Genomic DNA, 23351 nt, shown 5'->3' with positions numbered 1-23351 from the left:
GTTATGTTTAATTCTACAACTAAACCCACTGCATATTTCAGATATGTTGACGACACTTTTGCTATTTTTCCTTCGCAAAGTGAAGCGTCAATATTTTTTAATAGGTTGAATTCTTTACATGGGGCTCTTAAGTTCACTATGGAAAGTGAGAAGGACAATTCGCTTCCTTTCTTGGATGTTCTTGTCGAACGCTCAAGGGGGGGCTTTCTCACTACAGTTTATAGAAAGCCGACATTTACTGGCCTATATGTGAACTGGTTGTCTTTTGTACCTAAATCACGTAAGGTCGGCTTAATTAATACTTTGGTACATAGAGCCCTCATAATCTGTTCGCCTAACAGATTAGATGTTGAACTCAATAAGATCAGGGAAATATTCATCAATAATGGTTATCCTGTTGACCTTATTGATGACTGTATTTTAAAAAAGGTTGCAGATTTTAAATCCCCTAAAAAGTTTGGACCCTTGAAATGCCCGGTTTATTTGAAATTACCATGGATTGGGGAGGGGAGTAATAGAATTTCCAAACAGATTCGAAGAAGTATTTACGAATGCTTCAATTCGGTGACCTTGCGTGTGGTATATACTACGAGACCTGCTTTTCCGTCTTTCCGCAAGGATAATTTGCCTTACATCCAAAATAGTAATATTGTATATCAGTTTAGATGCCAGTGCGATGCTGGTTATTTTGGGCGAACATCCTTGCACCTTTTGACGCGTATAAACCAGCATGTTCCATCGAAGATCAGACAAGGGAGGATGGGGTCTGGTGGTCTCCCTCCTTCTGCAGCCTTGGACTCTGCTATTGGCCAGCATTTGGTTGACAACCCGTGCTGTGCCGATAGATATAAACTAGATTGGTTCGAGGTGCTACATAGAGCGGACTCCAAAAACCATTTAAAAATTTTGGAGGCCGTCTCTATCGCGGTGCGTCAACCTTCTTTGTGCCGGCAAAAAGAAACATCAAACGCATTGTTTCTCTTTGGGGAACTTTGAATTTTTTTTTCTCCCGCTTTTTTTTTTTTTTTTTTTTTTTCCCTCGTTGTGCCAATATTTTTAATCGTTTTTAAACGTAAATAAATTTAATTAATGTCCCCGTACGTTTGGCACATTTAATAAGTTCCCCAATAGAACTCTTTATTTTCGTTACAATATTATTTAGATTGCTATCGATTTACTCCTGACGAGATGATAGCCGAAAGAGCTCTCGAGAAACTTCCGCCTAGTATTTTATTTAAAACTATATACAAATTCTGTACCTCTAAACATTTATATATATATATATATATATATATATATATATATATAATAAGAATTACAGTTAAGTTTACCAAAATGATCCAAGATGGCAAAACTAAAGTAAATTATAAATATTAAAGAATTAATATTTATAAAGTAATCTCAACCAGATGTAAAAGCTCAATAAAACCAAATAGGAGAAAACATGTTAAAAAACACTTTGAAAAAGAGTTAAAAAAAAAATATTTAATTTTAAAAAGGAAACACTAAATAAATGGATAGTCCTTAATCCATAGAGTTTCGAAGAAATGCTTTCCTTCTCATCAGAGGGTAGGATTTAGCAAAATGCGGGATCGGATTTTGCTTGCAAAAGTATTAAATGAAACTACAAGTAAGTCATAGATCTTACTTGATAACAAAAAGTGAAGCAGAGGGAATAGGGTGGATAAAAAAGTGATTTCGCGTGAATGGATAGTCTGGTGAAGGGTAAAATTTCCAATGACAGTAAAATCCAAAGATGCAGAATCCAAGAAAGTTAGTTACATTTCCATTTGCACAAGTAAAATCCAAGGGAATCGCGTAATTGGAAGATGATCCAAAGTGATCCAAAAGGCAGAAATCCATGGAATAATTCACAAATAGGTGCAAGGAAACGGGAAAGAATTCCAATATATTATTAAAAGAAAGATAAAATGTGAGTAAAAAAGAAATGGATGAAATATATAGCTCGACTGTTGAGGCAAGATTGAATTCAGGAAAATGGGTGAAGAAGAAAGAAAAACAAGGGAGGAGAAAAAAAAAAACTCGAAACTCTGCGGATTAAGGACTATCCATTTATTTAGTGTTTCCTTTTTAAAATTAAATATGTTTTTAACTCTTTTTCAAAGTGTTTTTTAACATGTTTTATTAACTGCTTGTTTTTATATATCTATAATATAAAGCTGAACGTTTGTGTGTGTGTGTGTCTGGTCACGAATAGGTTCCTGTATGGTTGACTATTTTAAAAAACTGATTACATATAATGATAGAAGATGTATCAAGGATCAGAAATGGGTATGTTTGATCTGGCAGAACGGTGGTTCATAAAAATTGTGGGGTCTGCGTTCGCGCCTGTCCCCCAAAGTATGGAAGTAAAAAATGAAGAAAAAAAAACGTTTACAAGTGTTTTTGATATAGATGTACATGAGAATACTTTGATAAGTATGTTTTAACTTAAATAGGGATGGTATAATAAAATTGTGGGGTCTGCGGTCATGCCTGTACTCCATGGAAATATGGCACACACTTTAACAGAGACTTTTCATATCTATTTGCGTAAGTATACTTTGATAATTATGTTTCAGTTTGAAGAAATATGGTATAATAAAATTATTGGGTGTTCGTTCGCGCCTGACCTCCATAGACTGTAAATATGCCATAAAGTTTAACAAGATTTTTTTTAAAGGGGTGAGGGTCCACAATAACACCTTAACTTTAATCTTAATTCATGTTAGCTTTTATTTATTTTTTTTAGTTAAATCATATCGTGTTAAATAAATTCACCTCATAAATTCACGTTCTTATTAAAGTGAAAGCCAAAAAAAAGTCGGAACTTTAGACAATTCTCGACACAAATTTTGCATAACCCTGTTTTTTCCTTCTCCACTTGCACGTGGCACTCTTTCGAAAATAGATAAATAATAAAAAATAAGAACGTTACTTGTTATCGTGTCAAAAGAAGGAAAAAATCCTGCTCACGTGATTACGTGTCTTTTTAAAAACATTTACATAAGCTTTTTATTTTTATTTATATATCTGTTTAAGCTTTTTTTGTCAGTGTACTAGAAGGAATTCAGTTGATTACAACCCTTTCTGCATGTTCTTTACATTACAATAGTACAACCCTGAATCCGACGGCACAATACTACACCGTTCAATACTGTAAAACTGAAACGAAGCTGTTCTACTTGAAAAGGGCACCATTTTCTTCTTAGGTATATTTATATCGATTCTTTGCTTTAAAAAACTAAAGTAATTACGTGTTTACTTTTTTAATATCCCATTTTACTGTTTCGGATTATTTTACTAAAGTAAGTAAAGCTTCATTATTTTTCAAAACTGTTTTTGTTTCTTTGTTTTTCGATATTTCGTTGATATTATTTAGTAAGAGTGTTTAGCAGAAAAGCCAACAAACGACTACCCGAAAAAAATAAATATACAAGAAATAAATGTTACCATAGTCAATAAAAGTTCAGTTCATGTTTTTTTTTTTGTTTTGAAATAGTTTTTAATCCTCTTTACTTGAAATAATTTCAGCGAACCGAAATTAAAACAAAATTTGAGACGATAATTACTTAAATGAATTTTTATATAAACTACACATGCCATAATCGAATATTTCTCAAGCACAAAATAACGGAAAACATTAAAATATGTTTATAAATATTCCTTACGTTGACGGAACTCTCTTAAATTGTTAACACAGAATGCTCAGGTGCCCCTCCTTCAAATTGAAAACGGGGCTCTCCATTTCATAGTCGCAGCCATTTTGATTTTTTTGAAACCAGTTCGTGAATTAAAAAAAAAAAAAATTTTTTTTACAAACTACTTAAAAATACAAACCAATGAACTTTTCTACCATAAAAGTAACTTTTATTGACTATGGTAACATTTATTTCTTGTATATTTATATTATTATATATATAACATTTTCTCTTTGTAAGGAAACATCATTTTGTTGGTCACTCTTGGCTAAGAATGGAAACAAAGTTGATATAAAAAAATATATTTTCGCGAAAATTGTCTTTACTTTCATCATATTTTGCTTAGGGTAAAATTTTTGAGTATCAAAACCTATCTCTTTACAACCCCCTCCTTTTCATAACCTATCATACTTTTATCAATCACAGTCCATGTTCTGTAGGCTGTTTTTGAACCCAGTCAACGACGGGTACTTCTGCTAGTATATATATATATATATATATATATATATATATATATATATATATATAAAATGTGTGTTTTGTTTTTTATAAACTGAATATGATCTTGGAATGTATATTCTTGACAACTACAATCAATAAAACTGAACAATGTAAATTTTGCAATGTCAACTTGCTACTGAAATAACCTTTTTAAACACAAGCAGAAAATGTCTAAATAAAATAAAATATATATTAAGCTGTCCAACCGACTATAGTTTTCACAGATTTTGACATTTTGATAATTGATTAAAACATGTGAATAATGTTTTCTATGGGATTAAAGTGATGCCAGTGCCGGTCTCTGGTGGACATTAAACTTGGCATTTTGGCTAGGAGCAAAGTGTAATATCTTTTCTAATACTACACTTCGTTTTTTTTTTTTTTTTTTTTTTTTTTCAGCCCTTGATCAGTAAATAAGACATCATTTTAGAGTGAAAGCAATTTTTATTTTTGTCTGAATCTAGTGTACCCCTATTTTTCAGAGACTGTTTTTCCCCTAAATTAGGAACTGACCCTGCGTCTAACTCTGCCTTGTATGGAGGTAAATAAATAAGGACATCCAATGATACCACCAGATCATGATACGATCTGTATTGTGGTACACAAAATACGAAAACGACGAACTGATTATATTAATCAAAAATTAAGTTTACCTATTTGCTCTTTTCAGTTTATCTTCTCTTGTGAAATTAATATGCTTGCACTAAATGCTGTTTATATTAATGAAGCAATTTGAACTTTCCAAAAGAAATCTAATTTGCATAAAAGTTTTACAATTTCTAAAGTTAGGTATGTGTACATGTTTGTATGTACAGGATTCTCTCTCAAACTAATTTACCGAGCATTATGAATTTATTAACACAGCTTTTGGACATAAGTGGTCACAATGTTAGCTGTATTTAGTTTAATTCAGGGGTAGAAAGGAAATGAAAGCTCTTCATAAAAATTCAGATATCTCTCATTTTTATAAAATTTTAACAATAGGTATTAGACATCAATTAATAAATATTCCTGAGATTTCAGTTTCTTTAGAGTACTTTAAAGAGTCATAAAGTGCATAATATGAACATAACGTAACATTTTGAAAATCAAAATATCTCAAATTGGCATTGAATTTGATTCATAGTTATTAAATATTAGCAAAAATCCTTGAATTTCTTCTTAAAGCTTAATATTAGACACTTTCTAGAATCAAAATCATCTAATGGATTTTGCTAAAAAAAATTGGAATGCAGATTCTAGACATGTGGCTTAGTATCACTATAACTTGATTTTAAACTTTGTAAAGGAACATAAAAGTGGTACAAATGTTTCTGTTTTATGAAATTAATTTACCCATCTTGAGACATATATATTCTGCTAGTACATACATATTACGTAAAACTCATTAAATTTGTTGCATATATTTTTGAACAAGGTTTACCTGGACTTTAATGCCAGTTTAATTTTTAATTTATTTTTTAACTTGTAAGTGTATATGGACTTTTAAAGTTGTTTGTATGCACTATTAATCACAAATAATCCTTTATTCATTTTGATTATGGTGATACATAACAAAAACAAAATGCAAGAAACTAACTCTTTGGTGTCTTACAACTAATTAATCCTGAGAAGAGTATCTGTTCAGATATGTATGTGGACACTTGCTGTTGTCACATTTTATCAAGGCTTCACAAGTTATTCAAAATGACTTTTCCACCCCCTTTCTCCTATGCATCCTCTTATTTCTCATCTTCTTTATTTGAAATTGCCTTAATCTCTATATAATTCATTTTTTTTTCTTGTCCAGACGAAAACAAGATATTTTAGTACACTTTTCCTCTTGTTACCCTTTTGAGATAGAAATAATTATATAATTATTAGCCACTGCTAATGCATCATGTCTGCCTCTTGCTGTTAGAGGAAATGTAACACAGATAATGCTGTCTCTTAAGGAATTTTAAAAGATATCATTAAATTTATTTTATGAGATTTATCTTGAACTGAATGCTTTTATAAATATTTAAAAAAATTGCTCTTTGCATATGCAGAGTCGGGGAGAAGAGGAGTTTGAAAGAGTTTTTTTAGCTGCATCTTAAGACTTATTTCAAACATACTGGCACACTAGACGTGGTCACACAATTTTTGTAATAGTCAGATTTTGAATGTACATCATTAATTTCTGGGTGAAAAATTAACTGTGATTTACTACTTTAAAACAATATTTGCTGCAGTCATTTTCATTTCGATAAAAAACTTTATGTATATACTGGAATACCCATCCCAGGATAGGTAAAATTAATACCCCAAACAAAACGGTTTGTCACTACTTATAAATATTAAGATATAATACCACTAAGTCTTTAAATGTCTAGAACCCTTATTTCAATTTTGATCAGAAGTCATTACATGAGTTTAATTTTAGAAAATGTCTCAAGGTTAAGAGATCTTTTTTAAAAAAAAGGAATTGATTGAAATTCAAAGAATCTTGCTTAATTGGTATCTAATAATTATAAATCACTTTACATGTAAATCTGAAATATTTCAATTCTCAAATATTCACCTGAAAATTCCTATAAAAATATTTGAAATAAACTAAAATTTGGGGAATATTTATTTATTGATGTCTACTATTTCACAAATTTTGGAAGTAACTGAATTTTTATATTTTTATTATTCCCCCCTTTCTTTACCTCCTTGCATGAAACTATATTAAACTAAATACAGCTTATATTATGACTCCTTATACAGATCAGTTTTGTTCCAAAATTCATAATGAACAGTTAATTTATTTAGGAGTTAATCTTGCATTCCTGATTGTTTGTTCACAATTTGATTAAAGTGTACAAAAGGTACACTGTTTTAAATACTAATGTTTATATCGAAAATGGACATTCATACACTTTCATTCCATCATGATTTCTATATATATACTATTTAGGCAAAGTAAATTTACATTCAAGAAGCAACCTCATTTACATATTACATTTAAGAAATTCTGTTTTGATAATTAGCTACATGTTATTAATCGTACGTTGTAATAGAATTGTTTTGATTGTTCTATTTAGAAATATTAAAGTGGATTTATTTAATTTACTTTTAATTTATTTTTAACTAGCGGGGGTACCCGGCGTTGCCCGAGTGTTTGTTTCCGGGACGGGGAAGGGGGGAGTTTTAAAAAATGTTATAAACCCGGAGTCATGAGTAAAAGTAGGAAAATAAAGTGTGAAAAAAAACAAACATATGCAACGTTAACAGTTCGGTCACCAAGAAAAGTCCATTCCAGTTGTTTAGGAAAAAAAAAAAAAAAAAAAAAAGACTACGGTAGGTCGGCGCGAACGTGAAAATATAATGTGAATTGTCCAGCACGCTAACCACTACGCCACAGAGCACTGCAGCTTAGTTTAGTGATTTTAAATTACTTCACATGAAAGAACTACGAAGCCAAACCGGTGTTCTCTTCTCAACTGTTCCTTGTGAACGATCCCCAAACGGTGTTAAGTGGTGGCGGGGGGAGGAGGAATTTATTAGAGAGAAAATATTTTACCACTTCCATTGATCTTAACCGATTTTGGCCGTGACTTCTCAGCAGAAAAAGTATAGAAATCTAAGATTATCGAGGAATTTGAGAAATAATAAGCCTATAACACACCTCAGATATTGTTCTGCCGTTTGTGCATATTATATTTGCATGAAATATCTTGATTTTTAATCCTATTAATGTCAAAATCAGACGGGAAAAAATGAGTTCATTTTATTTATATAGAGATTATTAGCCGACACCAGTTACCTTTAAAAAGGGAAGTATATTTATTTACTTAAGCTGTAAGAATTATTTCCCATTTAATTTTGATAGACAAAATTGGATGTTTTTATGCTTCCATAAATCCAACATGGTGTCCACTTTCAGAAAAATCATAAGAAATTAAGATATTCGATGTATCTTAAATAGTATGTGACTAAACCCTTAGCTACTAATATCTTTCAACCTAGCAATGTCGGGTACATACAGCTAGTAAAAATATAAACATATACACATACTAATTTTACATTTATTTATTCATTCTTATTGGAGAGTTAATGAACATAACATATCAACTTTATTTTTAAAATATGCAATAAAATGAAAATCATTTTATTGCATATTTCAAAAAATAAAAAATAATTTCAAATATTGTTCAAAAATGTAATTTAAATTATGTTTTATAGAACTCGTTCCAGGCAAGGCATCACATCACTTGATGTAAGGAGCTTGGACAAAAGATATATAACCTTAATGTTTAAAAAACCAATGCTATTAAGTAGAAGAAAAAACAGTAGAAAGAGAGTTTCACCAGCCTGCAGTTCTTGGAAGGAAATTACTGGAATAGGAAGCTGTATTGCAATAAGGTATTAAAACAAAAGATTGGAAATCACGAGACCAACAAATCAAGGAAGTCAAAATGAAGGAAACAATTGATCAGACAATTCTGAAAAATATATGCCATAATAGTATTTATTGAACAATTTGAGACTAGCAACATCTTGTCTGTGAGAGAGAAAGAATGCAAAGGACTAAAGAGTGAGGGAGAGGGACTAATCAAATAACAGATAACGTTTCTGCACTTTATCAAGAACCCTTAAATGGGATAGAGATTCATCGGTTCAAATATAATAACAGTACTTCATACATTATCTGATAATAAATTTGTAGAGATAATCTCATGCCTGAGAAATTGTTTGGAGTGATTGAGAACCAGCTTTACAAGAAGCAGAAAGAGTGATGAATCTTATGTATGAACACCAAGAAAAATTTGATGAGAAAGGTGGACTAAGAAGAAGAAAAAGGACATCCATGTGATTCAGTTTGACACGAGTTCAATCTTAACAGGATTAAACAAAACAAGCCATTTCGTACTGGAATCCAAAACCTAACCCAGATCAACTGCTAGATCAGCTGCATATTTCAACTGATCTGAGGGAAGTAGTGAGAAGCAACACCAAAATGGTATCATCAGCATAAATGTGAATCTTCTGATTAGTATTCTCAGGAAGAGATACAAAGAAGAAACCATGTTGGGCCTAAAATAGAACCCTAAGGAACAGCAGCATTGATACGAAAAGAGAATGAAGAGACACTATCCAGAGTTACTCACAAGCTTTTATCAGAAATAAAAGACCTAATAATGTCAAGAATCTTACCACTAATATCATACCCCTGAAGTTTGTGTAGAAGACCAGAATGCCATACTTTGTCAAACACTTGTAAAATGTCAAGCATAATGACCCTAGTCTTTCCCAATTTATCCATAAACTGACACATCTACTCAGTGACAACAGTTAAAAAGATTAGTAGTCGAATAAAAATCATGAAAGACATAGTGGATATCGATAAAGAAAATGAACACGCTTTCCATTGGCCAACATTTTAAAAACTGCTTATAGCAGATACTTAGTTGCGTCAAACTGATCAACAAAGGACTCTTACTAGCAAGAAGAGAAACAGGACTGTGACAAACAAAGGTTGAATAATTTTGAGAAGATAGAAGAAAGTAAGGAGCACAACGTTTGAGAATAATAACAGGAATTGAATCAAAGCCGAAAATCTTAGATTTGTGAAAATCAGAAAAGAACCGTCAGAACCATCTGAAGATGGTTCTGAGGGTTCTTTTGATGATAGTCAAAAGAATAAGTTTTCTGAGGAAATTCAGGAAGACCAGAATCATCAAGAGAAGAATAAACAAAAAGAGATTATCCTTAGAAGACAAAATAGCCTGAAGACCATTAAAAAGAGAAATGTAGACTTGCATTTATTAAGACTACTGTAGATTCTCCAAAAGTCAAGAGAGCCAACGCTTTGCGATGAAATGATCATAAATCCTTTGAGAATAGCTAAACTTAGCCTCAGAACTTGCTCTTTTGCATGCATTGCTTGCTCTTCTCTAGGATTGTCTGGAAAGCTTGGAACCATCTCGGGCAATATGTAAAGGTTACAATGGGCAAAACACTGGGAAGAGAATGAGGTTTCATTTGAAAAGAAATGAAGGTGTCAATTTCAACAAGAAGCCAGTCAGTAATCTCCCTGGCAGCATCATTCAGAAATGTATATTTATCAACAATATCTACTTGAGCATAATACTGTATTTTTAATTACAAAATAAAACTGAAGGTGAATCAAGATTTGTACCCCCTCCAATCTTTTTCATTTTTGGCAGTTAGATTCATGTTCTAAAATGTGAATCACAAAACTGTTGAATAAACAAGTTCTCCTTTTGGCTTTCTTGGTTGTTCTTTCTTGAGGTTTCTAAAGTGAGGTCCTCTCTCTGCATGAAATGCAAAGCTGAACTTCAATTGCAATAATGAGACATTGAAAGTAAAAAGGATAAATAAACGAAACAGATCACAAATAATTGTTAATAAGTTCCATCTAGCCTTTATTATAGAACTAATTTTAACATGATAGTAATTCATTACCAACATAATTTTGCAAACACTTTTTCATTTTCAGGCTAATTATTTGCTACCACCATCAACATGCGCTTTATCTGAGCCAACTCTTTTTCCACAAACTGAACAGGGGAACTTCTTTCTATGCCCTGGTTATCTACCCTGGTTTCCCCAAATAATTTACAACATTATTTACAAACTTTTTATACTATTGTATATTTATGTTTATATATATACTATTCATATTCAACAAATTTTCCAATGAACCCTTTGTTCCATATTATGAATCCAGAAATTAATTTTTTGCACATGCATGCCTTTAAAACTTCTGTAGATCATCGATTAGGAACCTATTAAGGATTAACATTGTATGTTCATGATGTTATTAACATATGATAATGACGATGACGATAGGTATCATCATCATCATCATCATCATAATCATCAGTTGATAACATTGTGAGGAATATCGTTTCCTACCATTGATAAGGTCAGTAGTTGGAAACAGACTTAATCATTAAATGCTTTGGTAAAATGTGGTAAGCAAATAATTAGCTTAAGTTACAAAATAATTTGGTCCTGCCTCAACCTTTATTGACAAGTAAATCCGTATTATAATATTGTCTTTTAAAAATTACTTAATATCTCTCTTGCTTCGATTGGACGATTTTGATTTCAGTGGCGTTTTTGTTTTTTTATTATTCATACCTTGGTTATGGTCTGATTTGTTTGTTTTGTAATATTTTGTCACTTTCATTCTCAATGTCTTGTTGAATTCTGTCATTATTTTAATTTTTTTATGAAAATCGCTCCCAACAAGGCATAAAGCCACCTCATGTAAAGAAGTAAAAAATAATAAAAAAAAAACTACTTCAAAGTAAAGCAACTTGCCAATGATAAGTGTTAGATAGAATAGATTCTGACCCAGAAAATAGCAATTCTTCCCTTTGTCAGAAACCTTGCTCATGAAAAATGAGAACTAAAAGACAAAATAAGGGAAGTGATAGTTACAAGGCTGCCGAAAGTAAATCCAAGATCCACTTTCTACTTTTCTTAAATTAGGAAGTGGTCAAATTTTCACTCGATAATTCTCTCATTTCAAGATTTCATAAATAAAGATTTCATAATCCATAATGTCATTTTTAACAATGATTATAATGTCAGATTTTATTAAAGATTTAGTGAAGGATAAAACTTGATTTTTCTTTGTTAATTCTTTAATCGCCCTTATTTTGGCATGCATTGGGGAGGGGTGTTATACTTAAACAGCAGAAGATATTGAAAGCAATTAGCAAGAAGTTCAGACTTTAAAGAATAAATATATATTTCTTGAAATAATTGAGATTTATTTTTAAGTATGATACAATTTATATTACAATGATATTAAATATTAATATTTAAATTTTTTTTACCTTAATTGAATAAACCAATCCTAAAAAAATTAAAATATTAGTGCAGTTGTAAATAATTGTACAATCTATACATCTATAAAAGTGAAAATGTCTGTGTGTGTGTCTGTCTGTGTACATTTCCCTCCCAAATAACTCCGTCAATTTTCAGTCTATAGACTCGAAATTTGATATGCGGGATATTGAGATTTGGGAAAATCTTTTTAATCAGATTTTGACCATAAATTTTGCTGTCAAGGGGTCAAAGTTCAACGATTTGACCTTTGAGAACTCTACCAAACTCCTCCACCAATTTTGGGTCTAAAGACTTGAAATTTTAAATGTAGGTTACTTGGACATCGATCAAACTTTTTAATTTGATTTGAGCCCAAAACAAATGTTATGGGGTCAAAATTGGGGTCAAAGTTTTTTTAAAAAATTGACTTCTGCGGTCTCTACCAAACTCAGTTAATTTTTTGTCTAAACATTTGAAATTTTACATAAAAGGTATTCAGACATGCAGCAAGCTTTTTAATCAGTTTTTGGGCAAAAAATTCGCTGCCAAGAGGTCAAATTTGAAAGAGTTGACCATTGCAGGCTCTACCAAATTCCTCCGCCAGTTTTGGGTATAAATAAGTGAAATTTTAGATGTAGGTTACTTGGACATGGGTCCAACATTTTAATTTGATTTGAGCCCAAAACAAATGTTAAGGGGGTCAAAACTGGGGTCAAAATTTTAAAAAATTTGACCTTCGCTGTGTCTACCAATTTTTCTTTATGGTAGTTAAGGAAGACTAGTATATAGAAAGGCATTACGGTACATATGCAGACTTTTTAGTATATACACATGCACATAAAGTTATGAACAGTACATAAAGCCTAAGCAAAGCCGGGCTGAACTGTTAGTACTATTATAAATTTTAAGTTTCTTTTATTTTTAACATTCATTTAAATATTTTTGCAACCTCATGGGGAATGATCTCTTGTTTTCTACAGGCCCTTTCTCACAGAAAAAATGTAATTCGTTTTTTCTACTCTATTATTTCCATGGAAGGTACTTGACTGAGCTTGAATTTCTGCTTCCCCCATTCATTCATATCATCCCTTTTTATCACAACTCAAAAGAACTTTGCTGTTTTGTAGTAGAAATGCTCTATATACTTTTTCAACTGTCATGTTGTCTTTTAGATATGTGTTATTTTAGTGTATTCAAAGTTCTGTTAATTGGTGCATTGTGGTTAATATTTCATGACTTGGATTAAAGTTAAATCCTGCAACTTTTGATGATGAATTGTCAATTATAATGTTGTCGTTATTTTCCTTGGCTTTCGTTTTTTTTGTATTCATATGTGATATCACTTTTTTTTGTATTCATATGTGATATCACATTTTTTGTATTCATATGTGATATCACTTTTTTTTGTATTCATATGTGATATCACTTTTTTTGTATTCATATGTGATATCACTTTTTTTGTTATTCATACGTGATATCACTTTTTTTTTGTATTCATACGTGATATCACATTTTTTTTGTATTAATATGTGATATCACTTTTTGTATTCATGTGATATCACTTTTTTGTATTCATATGTGATATCACTTTTTTTTGTATTCATATGTGATATCACTTTTTTTTGTATTCATATGTGATATCACTTTTTTTTGTATTCATATGTGATATCACTTTTTTTTGTATTCATATGTGATATCACTTTTTTTGTATTCATATGTGATATCACTTTTTTTATATTCATATGTGATATCACTTTTTTTATATTCATATGTGATATCACTTTTTTTATATTCATATGTGATATCACTTTTTTATATTCATATGTGATATCACTTTTTTATATTCATATGTGATATCACTTTTTTGTATTAATATGTGATATCACTTTTTTTGTATTCATATGTGATATCACTTTTTTTTGTATTCATGTGATATCACTTTTTTGTATTCATATGTGATATCACTTTTTTGTATTTTGTTATATTACTTTTTTTGTATTCTTTTGTTTATATCACTTTTTTGTATTCATATGTGATATCACTTTTTTGTATTCATATGTGATATCACTTTTTTGTATTCATATGTGATATCACTTTTTTGTATTTATATGTGATATCACTTTTTTGTATTTATATGTGATATCACTTTTTTGTATTTATATGTGATATCACTTTTTTGTATTTATATGTGATATCACTTTTTTTGTATTTATATGTGATATCACTTTTTTTGTATTCTTTTGTTATATCACTTTTTTGTATTCTTTTGTTATATCACTTTTTTGTATTCATATGTGATATCACTTTTTTTTGTATTCTTTTGATAGTTCGTATGGTTCGACTGTTTCATTTGACTGTGAATCGTTTGGCCTTATGATTATATGTTCAATATCTCATTGTTTAAAAATCTTTAAAAATGATATGATTTAAATTTTGGTTCTTTGTCACATATGGTTTTTTGAGGAATTCCAAATTTTGTAACTCGTGATTTTTTGCATGTTTTATTATTGCTTTATATTTCATATTTGGAACTTGGTATGTTTTGTGGTGTAATCTACTATTAATTTGGAATCTTTATATAATGATGGTAATATCCATTTATTTTTACTTTGGTCCATGAAATTTTGAACGGTTCATGTAAAATTGATGTTTCACTTATTTGTTTCTGTGATCTATGAATATTTATTAGTTGATAATCATGTCTTTTATTTCTGGGTTCATTCTCTCACTCTGGCGATACATTTTTATATGTCGAGTTGTCTAATATGTATAAGTTTGCGGACATAATTCCTCAGTTTTCTTTTTATTCTCCAGTTTCTATATTTTCTTCTCCTGTGTTTCACCATATTATTATTATCATTATTATTATTATGTCTCCCTATTGATATTTTTTATGATTTAAAATACTTCACTGACATTGCATATTTCTATGTGGAAGTTTGTATCTTCCAAATGGTGAATTAAAGATTGATAGCTAAGAACTTGCCTTGTCGACTGGAATTTGCTTGGATCTATTTCATGCATTAAGTTTAGAGAAATATTTTGTATTTTCTATTTCTGCAAAAAATTCCTTCTGCAGTTTGAAGCTTATGATGTTCTTTTAAAATGTCTTTGTTTAAACCTCTTGTGTCTGAACACTGAGTTTCTAATTTGGTTTCTCAACTATTACAAGTGAATTTTATTTTTTGTGGCAATTTATAAAATCGCAGTCATGAAAGAAAGGTGAGAAAAAATCAGTTTATGCATTAAAATTAATTTTAAGTTGTTTTTATTAAATACTAGTGGGGTGTACCCGGCGATGCCCGGGTGTTTTGAGGTGTGTGTGGTTTTGGGTCGGGGGGGATAAAAAAAAGTTTTGGTAGGTGAGTATGAGGATCGAACCCGAACCCTTGAGGCAAAGTTGAAAATTAAAGTGTGAAAAAAGACATACGACGTTAACCACTGGGTCACGGAGGCATACAAGGGAAACACGTATGAATTTATTTATTTAACTATTGACAGGTGGCAGCAGTAAAAGTTAACTCTGCTGCTTTTATTTGACCTAATTATTGAGGTCAAATAGAAGTCACGCAGTTAACTTGGGTTTGTTAACCCAACTTTGACTGGTTTTTTTCTCCAACAGATGTTGGGGAGGGGGAAAGTAGCTCCCCATTGTCCAGATTGATTAGCAATTGTCTGATATGAGAGGAGTTTGTCCCCACATTGATCAAAGCTGATTGCTTCTGGACGTTTCCCGGCGCGATGTCGAGAACCGCACAGTTTGAATTTTTAGTTTCACTTTATTTATACTAAACAGCAGGACAGACAGTCGACAGAGCAAAATAGCGTGGATTTCATAAAAGTCGACATAAATAAATGTAGAAGTGACCTGCGTTCCCAAATCGTAGATATTATTATCTAGAGGCTATATAAACAGTTGTAAGCGATTGTAAACCTCCTCCTCCCCCTGGGAGCGTGTGCGAAAGAAGCCTTTGCGAGACATACACGAAATGGCCACACACATTTTGCCTTTTCTATATATAGATTATTAATTCATATTACATGAGGAATAGTTTTGAGTTTACATTTAAGTTTTGTTGTTAGATAAACATGAAATCTGATCAAATTCGGTGGCCATTTTGTTTATCTTCAGCTTCTTCACAGAGGGTATACTTCAAATGTACTTTTCTCAATTTTAGATGCATAATACTAACTGGGTTTAAAATGGAAATTATTAAGATATATAATATATAAGATATATATATATATATATTAAGATATATAATATATAACAAAAGCAACATAAAACTATTTTTAATGCCTAAACAGATTTTTTTCTCATGTTCTACCATTTCGTTGGTTCAGTTGTATTATTAGTCCTTGTTTTTGCATTTTGTCTTGTTCTGCTTTGAATGTATATTTTGTTGAAGTATGAACTATTCTTGATGACTGTATCATTGACAATGCTTTTTTGTCTACTGTGCTGTGATATATGACAGTTTGCCATTTCAGCAAAACAGTTTTCATATTTTAGTTTGTGTGGATGTGTTTCTTTATTTGATATTCTTTTTATTACTATGCTCGATGTCTCTGCTGTATCTGCATTTAGTACTGAAGTTGAAGTTGTTTTTGCAACAATAAATGCTACTAATGTATTTGAATTTTTATTTTATGTTTGCTGCACATTTAAACTGTTTTGCTGCTGTTTTTTTTTACCTTTGGCAATGGTTTTATTTGGTAGGAGTATTTTCTGTATATCATTTATTCCTTGTGCAGAATCAATTTCAAGATTCATTTTAGTTTGATTCTCATATTAATTGTGTAAAAATTGTATAAAATGCTGGAAATTAAGTTTTTTGTGTAAATATGTACAATAGATGCAGTTATTTACTTTTCTTGTTTATTCTGAGTTCTGTTATATGCCTTTTGTTGTATCCTTTATGGATGTTATGTTCATGTCTTCTGATTCCTTTCAGATTAATATTTTCAAATGTTGACTGCTCTATTGTAGATCCTGCATATGTGGACTTTTCCATCAACAGATCAGGTTTTTTGGAGCAGATTTTCATTTGCTTGTATTTGTTATTCCACAGATAATGGTGTCTATTATTAAACTATATAAAATTTCTCCAAAATTGTCTTTTTAAATGCATAACAGTCATCAAGATTTGTTCTAGACATAAGGCTTAATATCGTATCAATACAGAGAAAAACAAAAGAATAGATTTTGATCAACACTGGTTTGACCTTGACTTTGACCTTCATACAAGGCCTCTATAAACAAATATAAAATAACAGACATGTTAGGACTTGTAGATTCCTTTTTTTTTTATATTTATAAAACTTTGTCAGAGTGCCTCCTTTTGGGGAGCTTGTTATTTCCAAAATGGAACACAGTGGATTGGAATAGCGTTTTTTTATTTATTTAAAAATAAGATGCATTTGCACAAAATCAAACATGGCAACAAGTGAAAACAATAGAGAATGCATTGAATAATAAAGGCCTTAATACATAAAAACTACTTGTCGGTGACAATTTTAAATGTGATATTCATTCAAATATCCCTAAAATCAACTTTTAAAAGATAAATCCTTAGTTGGACACTTTATTCCACATTGATCCAAACTTTTTAATAAAACTATTTGAACCAAACTTTTTAGTGATCGGCATTTTATGTTTAAATAAGTAAAAAACCTGCTATTCCAATCCACAGTATCCTGTTTTGGGAATAACAAGCTCCCCAAAATGAGGCACTCTGACTTGATATTTTTTGTTTTAAAAAAAAATCATTTAGATATGTTTTGTTCCTTCCATTTAAAAGTTACCTTGTATTTGGTTTTAATAGATTTATTAAACATTTTGTAAATATATAAAAAAAAAAAAAAAAAAAGATTCTATACATAAAAGGTAAATCTTGGTCACGAACCACATCTGTTATTTTATATTTGTTTACAGAGGCCGTGTGTGTGTGTGTGCAAAGATCAAGGTCAAACAAGTGTCAATCGAAATATGTTCTTTTGTTTTGCTCAGTCTATTGGGATTTTTTTGCTTATACTCATTTTTAATCTCTGTAAAGAGAAATAAAATTGAAGCCTTTTCTTTTAATGGTCTTGGGGACTGCTGCTGTAATTTTTTTTATTGTGATGGAGCAGTTTTAAGAAGCAGATATTTGATGCAAAGCATATCTATTTTTTGTTAGTTTTCTAAGTCTCTGATGATGGTGTTGGAGTATCCAGTCAATTCCAGCACCTGATGGAACTGGCTATTCCAGGCAGTTTTTGTCTGCCATTACACTGGACTTGTCCCAGATGTAAGCTATTTTATTCCTTGCATATCCTATTTTGATTCTTGAAGAGAGAGCTGACTTGTAATGTACAAAGATGTTTCTAGTAGCAACGTTTTTGGACAATTTGTTTATAAATACTTTTTCATCAGGAATATTAAGGCTAAAATCAAAAAGTAATACCCATCTAGAAACACCATGGTACTCAATGATGAACCATAAACAATGATGTAGATATTCTCAGCTTCTTCATGTGATGATGTTAGAACCAGAACATCCTCAACATATCTCAAGAAAAATATGGTTGACTGACTGATATGTCGTGTCATTACTTAGGTGTGTAAGTGAGAGGTTGTCATAAGTTTCACCTGATATTATGCAGAAGTCCTTCCCTTTGTCAGAAGGTAGAAAGATCAGGTCTTTATTTTTAAGGTTCTCAATTAAGTAGAATTATTACAAATTTAAATTTAATTAAAAATACATTTTTATATAAAAATTTAGTTAAACAGTGACCATGTGTGCAGTGATGTGTTCTTCGGCTTCACATAAAAATGGAAAGCAATGTTGACTAACACGGGAAAATAACGCAAACTTACATTTCAGCAACTACTGGTCGACTTTTCTCCTCAAAAAACATTTTGTCGTCATCATATTCGGTTGAACATTCGTTTTTAGATGCTGACATGTGTCTGACAGCCTTTTCAAATTGACTTCCAAACTAACCTATTTCTAGCCAGATCTTTATCAGTCTTTCACTCACATCAACCTTTATCATTTCCTCCCATAGTTTCTTTGGCCTTTCATTGTCAACTGACTCTACTATTACACCTCTTCTGCTAACCTAAGAATTTTCATACATTCTTTCAACGTGGCCATGCCACCCAAGTCTTCTGTCCTGCATATGTCTCCCTTACTGTCCTCTAAGCTCATTAGAACTCTCTGTCTTTAAGATTTACAAAAAACAAAGCAAATGAATGTTTCACAACACTGTTATCAAGTGTGATTTTATTAAGAACTTTCTGAACAAATAAAAATGTATTTAAACATCAAAACAAGTTGTTTATGTATTAATATTGTGGAGTGAATAAATATATACTAAAGCTTTTTGATATTTACCAATGTAATGATAAACAACACTGACATTATAGAATATTCCAAGCTGGTAGATAAACTGCAGAAGTGAACATGCACACATGTTAGATTATAATGTATGTGCTAGGCACCTTACTTTATTAATACTGGAACGACTACAAAAGTTAACAAGAACTAGGGACAGATAACTCTAATCTTTATACTATTAAGGGGAGATAAATACTATTAGTGCATTCAAATAGTATTTAATTATTATGTAGGAAATTAATTTCACTTAAGATTACTTTAATCCATTCATTTTTCAAAAGACTTGAAAGTGTTTCTTATATTTTCAATGCGTCAATTTCTACTATGTGTGGTTTCAACTTCATTCCTCCCCTGTTCACCTTTTTGTAAGTTTTGTTTCCATCTAGATATTCTAGATATTTCAATTTTATATGTTATAAAATGGCACAAAATCTTTTATTGCAAATGACAAATCCAGATCACTAAAATAAAAAGTCCCATGCGACTTATCATCAAAGATTATCTAAGTCTATGACCTTCATTGGATAATTACTAATTCAATGATAAATCAAACACCTTTGTTTTGTGTGAACTTGATATTCTAGGCTGGATGATAAATTTAGGAAATGAACATCCACATGTATCATAATGTATGCACAGAGCGACATGCTTTATTTACACAGGGATGACTATATAATAGCCTTCCTACAAAAATGAACAAAATGAACTAGGGACAGATAACTCTGATCCTTATCAAAAAGTATTCGGGAGATAAATTTGATCTTAATTATTAGTTCTTTCTAATGACTAACATGATAATTTTTAATAAAACCTTTTCCAAATAACACACACACACACACACACACACACACACACACACACACACACACACACACACTTTAGATCAAATAACATCAGTTAAATCCTCATCAAATATCTTTCGTCCCTCCTCACATTTAAGGGAGTGGGGATTGTCTCAGTTTATTTTCCATATGAAAACCGATAGCTGATCGGTTAGTTTAATCACGTGACATTAGAAAAATTTTCAATTAGGTTTAAGTTGCTGAATAGACCAGTAAAAAAACGTGTAACACAAAATACTGATATTTAGGAGCATTTATATTACTGTGGAGATGGTCCAGTCAGAAGCATCTCTTAGCTAAGGAAATATATATCTGATATGATTTGAGATGCAATCATCCATACATATGTATATACTAGCAGGGAGACCCAACATTACCCGAAATTGAATGATGATCAATGAATGTTTCACACTCCCATATTTTTGTCATCAAAATCAGTGAAATGTCCATTTTTTAATCAAATCAATTGATTTCCTGCTCTAGTTGGGGACCCATCACACTGAGCCAGGGAGAAGCTTCACATGCTTCCCCACAGGGACTTAGTTCACAATACATTGTAGTCTACATTGCACTGTAGAGAACCTAGTGTTTATAAAATTTTTATATATAATGCCTTGAATTAAATTTTAAAATGCAAAAGTCAAGTATCATGGTTCAATTGTGCTCTAAATAGAAACATTCATTTCGAATATGTCCCTGTCATATTAAAGAGCCTACTGTTGATTTTATATGTTGGGCTTTTCTGCTTTTGTGGTAATAAAGCTTCTCAAATGCACTTGTGATGTTAGGCTGTAAACGTTAGGCAAAATCACCTATTCCTTCTTTCATTGGATTTTCTCGATTATCAATACTTATCGAAGAATTTTTTTGATTATCAATGCTTTTCGATTATCAATACTTATCGAAGACCTTCTGATGCAAAACCTATTCAAGAACACTGCCAGGCACATAAGTACATTTGCCGTTTCAGAGTCCATAGGTAACGAACTCACACACATACACATATTAAAGTTCCTTTTATATATATACTTGCAGGGAGACCCAACGTTGCCCAGGATTGAATGATGATAAACAAATATTTCACACTCTTATAATTTTGCCATCAAAATCCATGAAATCACCCGAGAGGAATCTTCACATGCCTCCATGCAGTAACTTAGTCCAAAATATATGTTATTCTACATTGCACTCTAGAGAACCTACTGTTTCTTTTATAAAATTATTTTATATAAACTTCTTTCCAACGAAACGAAAAAAAAAAACATTCAGAAATAACCATACAGGGTTTGAACCTACAGATCATGTCATGCAAAAAAAACAAAAAACATGTAAATTTCAAGTTTTATAAAATTCTTTGCAATTAACAAAAAAAAAATTAAGAAATTTACATGCGGAGTTTGAACCAACAGACCACATCATGCACCCCCCCCCCCTGCCAAAAAAAAAAACACACTATCAACTTCTCCACAGTAGAACTTTCATGGCCTGGTGTTCTATCATTGTTGCTAAGCAACAACATGGAAAAATGGCTTTACCGATGATATATAAATTTAAATAACGGCTTTGATTATCGGTAATTATTGGGGGTATTCTGATTCAAAGCATTACTAAGATCACTCCCAGACTTATACACTGTAAATTTTAAAGAAAATCTGTTCAACCGTTTCAGAGTCTATAAGGAACGAACTCACACACACACACACACACACACAAAGTTGCATTTATATAATTGTAGAGATATATGTATATTATTATGAATATATTCATATATGTATAACAAATGTATTTTACTGTGTGAAGAGTAGCTATTTTGGAATATTTTTAAATGATATAATATTTGAAATTGTCCAAATGGTTATGAAACAATTGTAACACATAAGGAAATACAACATATGATGTTCTCATTTTATATTTAATTGTCTTGCTTTTGCGAAGATAGCATATATATATGGACAGAGCCACAACACATGTAATTATGGTTTACTAGTTGTACTTGCCCAGCCCCACGTAGCTGTACCTGAGTCTGGTTGACACAAGTATTAGATTGATTTGTATCTCAGAGACACACACACTAACACACAAAAAGAAACATGCACACGCAAAAAACACACAAATACGCATGGAAGCACAAACAAAAAAAAACTCACAGGTGTAAAAACACACACACACAAAATACACATGCACACACATAAAAACATACAGGAGCACACACACCAAAAAACACACAGACGCACAAAAAAACACAAACACACATGCATGAAGACAAGCAAACAAATACGCACGCAAAAATACTCATGCATGCAAATAAACACGCATACACACACACAAACTTACATACACATGAAAAAATGCACACACACGCAGAAATACGTGGATGCACACACACAAACAAACTCATGCAGGCATACACATTTCGCAAATAGTAAAGAGTAGGCAGTTTAAAGGATTCAAAATCGCACATGAGATTTTGAAGTACATAAAATGTCGATGTACGGTCATGATTAAATGTTAGTCAAGTAATATAGTTAACTGTGTAAAGAGAAAAAACAAAGAAAATAGCATTGTTGAGTATCTGGTAAAGAGAATCGAAGTAGGAAAAAAATAATGCAAACTCTTAATGTTTTTGGGTTTTTTTTCGTCAGGGATTGTATTTTTTAGGTTGGGTATGGGAAAGAATTCTAAGTAAAAAAATAAAATTTAAAAAAAAAACAGGAAAGTGGACTACCCATTACAAAACCAATTAAAATAAAAAACAAAAAAATAGCATCTACGGTTATGATTAAATGTTAGCGTCAAACAATTTGGTTAATTGTGTAAATAAAAAACAAAGAAAATATCATTGTTGAGTGTCTGGTAAAGAGAATTGAAGTAGGAAAAAAAAAACAATGCTAACCGGAGTTGTTAAGTTTGTTTTTTTTGGGAGGGTGGGGGTTCAGGGATTGTATTTTATTCGGGTGGATGCTGGAAAGAATTCAAAGTAAAAATAAAAAACACAAAAAAGGGAACGACCCATTACAAAACAAACTAAAATAAAAAACAGAAAAAAAATAAAATCCTTGACTGTTTGGTACAGAGAATCGAAGTATAAAAGAAAACAATGCTAACCGTAAATGTTA

The 23351-nt window shown here is 31.0% G+C and overlaps 1 protein-coding gene across 2 annotated transcripts in view; it reads left to right on the top strand.

Moving 5' to 3' along the window:
• Positions 1 to 23351, top strand: part of LOC145296035 (transmembrane protein 18-like) — a 70907-nt gene that overhangs the window by 29967 nt on the left and 17589 nt on the right. The gene's annotated exons all lie outside the window — the stretch shown is intronic.

The sequence above is a fragment of the Euprymna scolopes genome, chromosome 16 (assembly GCF_053919585.1).
Source record: "Euprymna scolopes isolate OS-2025 chromosome 16, ASM5391958v1, whole genome shotgun sequence".
NCBI classification, from domain to species: Eukaryota; Metazoa; Mollusca; class Cephalopoda; order Sepiida; family Sepiolidae; genus Euprymna; species Euprymna scolopes.
Note: the sequence above shows the minus strand (reverse complement) of the source record. Positions and strands in the feature narration are given on the sequence as shown.